Source organism: Apium graveolens, chromosome 3, assembly GCF_009905375.1.
Source record: "Apium graveolens cultivar Ventura chromosome 3, ASM990537v1, whole genome shotgun sequence".
NCBI lineage: Eukaryota > Viridiplantae > Streptophyta > Magnoliopsida > Apiales > Apiaceae > Apium > Apium graveolens.
Genome location: NC_133649.1, coordinates 131,988,144 through 131,994,387, shown reverse-complemented (window position 1 = coordinate 131,994,387; position 6,244 = coordinate 131,988,144). Strand labels below are relative to the sequence as shown.

Sequence of the window (6,244 nt, the reverse complement as noted above, 5' to 3'; positions counted from 1 at the left end):
TCCAACTCAAATGACTAAGGATGAATCAGAAATTCCCAAGTCAAATGAGATCAAACCTAAGAAACCAAAGAAGAAAGCTAACAAGTCGTTCAATTCAACGGATCTAACCATCTCAATCGAATTCAAAGCTACTAATTTTTTGATTGGAACAAAAAATTTCTATGATTTCCAATGAATCACAATGAATTTGATATTAATTTGATACAGAGTTGTTGAAATCAAAGTTGTAGTTGAGTGAAGAGTGAAAAGCAGCAATACTAAAGTAACCTAGCAAGTGATTTAATTCGCGTATAATATTTGACGTATCTTTGCAATTTTTAAAGAAAAAGTAAAAGTGTAAATTATTCTAAAAAGAAAAGGTAAAATTGCAAAAAATTACTTTTTAATGTATTTTTATGAAAACCCCCCAAAAAAATTTCAGTTCAAATTAAGTTAAAAAATAACACCGATACTAAAAAAATTTATGTGCATTGCACATGATTTAAGTGGTTGGTCAGTCAATTTTAATTGATATTTAAGTCAATTTCTTCTACCATTTTGAATTCTGATTCATAGCGAACTTTATATTATTCTCAGTGAACTCTATATTACTCTGATTGATATTAAATTCAAATTATTCTACTAATAAAAATTCTAATTCATATTAAAATTTATATTATTCTAATTGATTTTGAAGTCGACTTATTCTACTAATTTTAATTTTTATGTATTTAAATTCTAAAATAATCTTTAATATAACAATCAATTTAATTAAATATAAAATATATATTATGATATCTATTATAGATATCTATATAAGTAATATTAATCGATAGTTTGTTGCATTATATAATGGTTTCGAGATAAAACAAAGTAATCTACACTTTTTTATCCAGATTAAAACAAAAATATGCTATTGGTCCGGACTAAAATAAAATTGATATGGGCCTGAAATTAGCCTAGAGACATAATAAATGTTGAATTTATTAAACCTAATATGGTCCAATAACAAAGCCCAGTTAATGAGGCCCGAAGCCATAACTGTTTATTAATTTCGTAAATAATAAATAGGGTAAATTAACAGCTCATTAAATGTGTCCAATAAAGGAGACAATTCTGTGAAAAGTAGTCTCCAAGGCACCTAAACCAATAAGGAATCTGCTTCCCAAATTTAGGACTCCAATGTCCATTCAAAGATGAAGACTTGCTCACCAAGTCTCCTAACCCTAGTTCAATACATGAACATCCAACATCTATATAAAAGGTCTCACCCCTCCATTCAAAACTACGTTTTGGCTTGATTCTCTAAATATACAAAGATACGTAAGCATCTTGTGATGGCAGTTTTTAGCCACGAAACACAAGCACAACTATTAAAGGGCTTGAGCTCACGAACCCTAGAATTAAAATACGCATAATAAATATAACTTAGTTTTTTATCCATAACATTTTGCGCCTTATGTGGAAAGAAGACAACAACTATGAAAAAGATGCGGAACTCTCAAAATCCACTACATTCCACCCTCAACACTCAAGGGGGAGAACTTTCAGGAATGGAGATCCTTGCAACCCAACCATCAACTCAAGAATAAATTTCCCACTTAATGTAACTCAAGGAGAGAAATCACAATTGCAGATGGTGCATGCTCACATAAGCACCCGCACACCTAGATTTCAAATGGCTACGACTGTGATTCCAGCCACCACTAACCTGCTTTATGGGAGGCCTATATATCTATAACAGAGATCGTTCACCTGCTAAAGAGATCACCTCACGAAGGAGGCCATCAATAGAAGGAGATGGTCGAGTAAAGAACCCCATTGTCAGAAGGCCTTTTTACCCCAAAGATGTGAAGGGAGGCCCAAACCGTAAATGAGAGAATTTGTGCTCATGAAGCACACATCCAGAAACTTCGGTAAGATTTGAGATCACGAAAAGATTAAAATCCACTAGTCATGACTCAAGTTGTCAGTTCTTATAATGAAGAAATGAATATCTCAACCACCATTATTGGAAAGTAGCCCATATATACCTCTAGTCAAGGGTCGAACTCTCTAAGAACAAGAATTTAAAGGACGGGATCCCGTGAGTGGGACGTGAGTTCTCCATAATAAGAAGGTGAATATATCTATATTTGAAGCCTTAAACCTCCACATTTGGGATGCTAGTGTACCTTGAGGTTGGAGGAAGTGGGCTCTCGCGCCAAGGAGAAGGGCAAGGGTGGACGCCCCAATATATTCATGGCATGGCCCCTATCCCCGAAGATCAAGACTTCTATGCACCTTACTCTGATAGAGATTATGATTCATCGGATGAGGAGGCATGCTAGCACCCAAGGTAAGATTTCCCAAGATATACAATAGAGGATCAAGGCTCATGAAGCCGAGATACAACGGTTGAAGCATGACATGGAGATACACCAGATGCCAAGACCCCAATAGACAGTGAGACCAGGGGATTTTTCTCATGTCATAGACTTGGAAGATCCAACACCGAGACCAGGCGTATATCATTTTTGTGTTATCTGATTAGTGTCATCACCATTGCATGTTAAGGTTAAGAATGAAAAGGCTATTAAATGAAATATTTAATAAAATTAGAATCCCATATTTATGTCATATCATATTCAACCCTCTTCAATCTCCTAGTTAATGTTCTTTAGTATAATCCCTTAGTTAATCTTAGTTATAAACAACCTCAATTTGTTATTCATCTTAGCATTGGATAATAACCATACTATTGTTGCATAAATACATTAATTAAAGTTAACATAAACCAGTCCCTATGGGAACGAACTAGAAATAATTCTATATTTTTTGTGCTAAATATTAATAATTCTATATTACTTGCGATCACGTATACTTGCGTTAATATTAGCGCATGTCCAGCCCTAACAAGTTTTTGGCGCCGCTGCCGGGATTTCGGTGTTAATTTTTAGTTTATGGTTTGTCATCATTGGTCGTTAATGTTCAGTGACTCAGACATTGTTACTTACTAAATTCCTTGTCGTGTTTCAGGTACTCTAGCGAGCGTGTATGCATACGTGTTCTCGGTCTCGTAAGAGAACACTGGATCAAGCTGAGGAAGAAGTTGTAATCGAGGAGAAAGTTGAAGAAGAAATCCTAGTTAAGAAGGAAGAAGAGGTTCTTATTGCAATGGGAGAACCGGAAGTGAATTTGAAGGCTTTGATGGATTACTCTCAACCAAAGATTAATGATATTCAGTCTAGCATTGTTCGACAAGCCATCTCGGCTAATACCTTTGAGATCAAGTCGAGCACGATTCAGATGATACATAACTCAGTTCAGTTTGGGGGTTCTCTGACAGAAGACCCCAACATGTACATTAGAGATTTCATCGAGATCTGCGACACTTTCAAGTTCAATGGAGTTTCTGAAGATGCTATTAAGTTGAGGCTTTTCCCATTCTCTCAGAGGGATAAAGCAAAGTGCTGGATACATTCTGTACTACCAGGGTCTATCACCAAATGGGAGGATCTTGCTAAAACGTTCTTAACTAAATTCTACCCTATAGCGAAGACTGCTGCAATTAGAAACACACTTACTCAATTTGTTCAGCAATCTGGAGAATCTTTATATGAGGCTTGGGATCGTTACAAAGAGATGCTTAGAAAGTGTCCTCACTATGATGCCTAACTGGATGATCATTAAATCTTTCTATAATGGTTTGGGTGTTACTTCTAGACCCATGCGTGATGTGGCATCAGGAGGAGCCTTATGGGCTAAAAGCTATGATGAAGCTTATGAATTGATTGAACTGATGGCTGCTAATAAACACCAGAATCCTACTCAGAGACTATCTCAGGGCAAGGTAGCAGGAATTCTGGAGTTAGATACAGCTACTGCTATAGCTGCTCACCTTAAGGCTTTGACGATGAAGGTGGATTCTTTGGATAATTATGGAGTTAATCAGAGCACTAGTGTCTGTGAGCTTTGTGTTGGTGCCCATGAGATGAAGCAGTGTGCTATTTCTAGTGAATCAGCTCAGTTCGTGAGCAACTTTCAGAGGTCGCAGTAGCCTATGCCAGCCACCTATCATCCCAATAACCCCAATCATCCTAATTTCAGCTGGAACAATACTCAGAATGCGGTTCAGCAGCCTTATCAGCAGTATGCAGCAAAGCAGTACAACCCTCCTAGGCTTCAGCAACTGCAATATGCATCAAGACAACAACTCCAACTGTAACAATCTAATGAAAAATCTGAATTGGAGGAGTTAAGGCTCATGTGCAAGAGCCAAGCAGTGCCTATCAAGACCTTGGAAAATCAAATTGGACAGATTGCCAATGCCTTGCTAAATCGTCAACCTGGTACACTCTCTAGTGACACTGAAGTGCCAGGAAAGAGGGAAGCTAAGGAGCAGGTAAAGGCAATTACTTTGAGGTCTGGGAAGGTTACAAATCCTGAACACTCTCAAGTTTTGGATAAAGAAGCTGTGGCTGAAGAAGAAGTACAGAAGGAAACTGAAGTAGAACTAAGGAAGACTATTGTTGAACACACTCCTCCTGAGGGTAATATAGGGGAGAAACAGATCTATTCTCCACCTCTCTTTCCTAAGAGGCTGCAGAAGAAAAATCTGGATAAGCAGTTTGAGAAGTTTCTGGAGGTGTTCAAGAAACTTCATATCAATATACCTTTTGCTGAAGCTCTTGAACAAATGCCGAGTTATGCGAAGTTTATGAAAGGTATACTTTCTCAGAAAGTGAAGCTTGATGACTTAGAGACCGTTGCTCTCACGGAGGAATACAGTGTTGTGTTGCAACAGAAGTTGCCTATGAAGCTTAAAGATCTTGGAAGCTTCACTATTCATTGCACCATTGGAATAGTGTCATTTGACAAATCCTTATTTGACTTGGAATCTAGCATCAATCTGATGCCCTTGTCAATCTTCAAGAAGTTGGACTTACCTGATCCGAAGCCGACTTATATGACCTTGCAGTTGGCTTACATATCCACGAGGCATTGCGGAGGATGTCTTGGTCAAGGTGGATAAATTCATCTTTCCTGCTGATTTTTTAATTCTTGATTTCGAGGAGGATAAGAAGATTCCCATAATCTTGGGAATGCCTTTCTTGGTTACTGGCCGAACCTTGATAGATGTGCAAAAGGGTGAGCTCACCATGCGAGTGTTGGATCAGGATGTAACTTTCAATATGTTCAATGCCATGAAATTCCCTACGGAAAATGAGGAGTGCTTAAAGGAGGAGTTGGTCATAAAAGAGATATGTCCTAAGTCCAATCATGTATGAGGATTTAGGAATAACTTTTATGTAATCTGTTTTGATTTCATTGATATTAATAAAAGGCTTGTTTTGTTTTTTATTGCGGGCTCTATCTATTTAAATATTTAAATAAGATATACCACAGTTTAGAGTAAAGCTTTTTATGGATTGTGATGAGATCATAATAATGAGACCTAAAAGATGATAACTCTAAACTTAAATAGTTCTTGGTCGTAGGATTACTAACTGGTAATTAATAATCCGCAAAGATCGGTACATACTATGCTTGCTTCATTATGAAGGATGTCGGTTCTCATAGACATTTGTGTGGTGACACTATAGCTAGTATGTAGGTGCTTATTATAGAATAAGTTCACTGAACATGACTCACACAGCTGAACAACTGATGGAGTTCACTCACGTGTCAGCAGTTGTTCATATAGTGATAGTTATACAAGTATCCTTAGACTTGAGATCATCATAGTCATCTTGTGTACACTGAATTATGCTTTGGTTTAGTTCTTAGTCTCAAGGGACAATTATAAGGGCTCTACTGGGTATAGGAATTTGTACACGAAGATAGTGTATGATCAATAAAGGATCTACCCCTTCCAGTATAGGAAGAGAATGTTCAATGCTGATCCACTTATGTTAGTTCAGGAATCTCTGGCCAGAGTGAATGAAATAAGATAGGCTTGACACAAGTTCCATGCCTTGTATTTAATCGTGACATTGTAGGGTAGAAGGAATGAATTGTACGGTAACTACTCACTGAATAGATTCTTGGTATTCTAAGCAGTGAATTTGTATTATCCGGATAGTCGCGATATGCTGAGAAGTATCCCTCACGATGTAGAATAAATATGATTAATTAATTAATCATATTTAATAAATTAGAGAATTTATATAAATAATGATAAAATAGTTTTATTATTATTTATTTCTACTACCGGCTTAATATTGAACCTACAGGGTCACACCATAAAAGAGAATGATTTATTGGTGGAGAAATTAATTAATAA

General features: G+C 36.7%; 1 non-coding gene across 1 annotated transcript; it reads right to left on the bottom strand.

The window, feature by feature from the left end:
* Window positions 1-3,525: 3,525 nt before the first annotated feature.
* On the bottom strand, window positions 3,526-3,632 carry LOC141715318 (small nucleolar RNA R71). Its single transcript, XR_012572085.1, has one exon. It is a non-coding gene; the product is annotated as a small nucleolar RNA R71 (small nucleolar RNA).
* Between the last annotated feature and the right edge of the window lie 2,612 nt (window positions 3,633-6,244).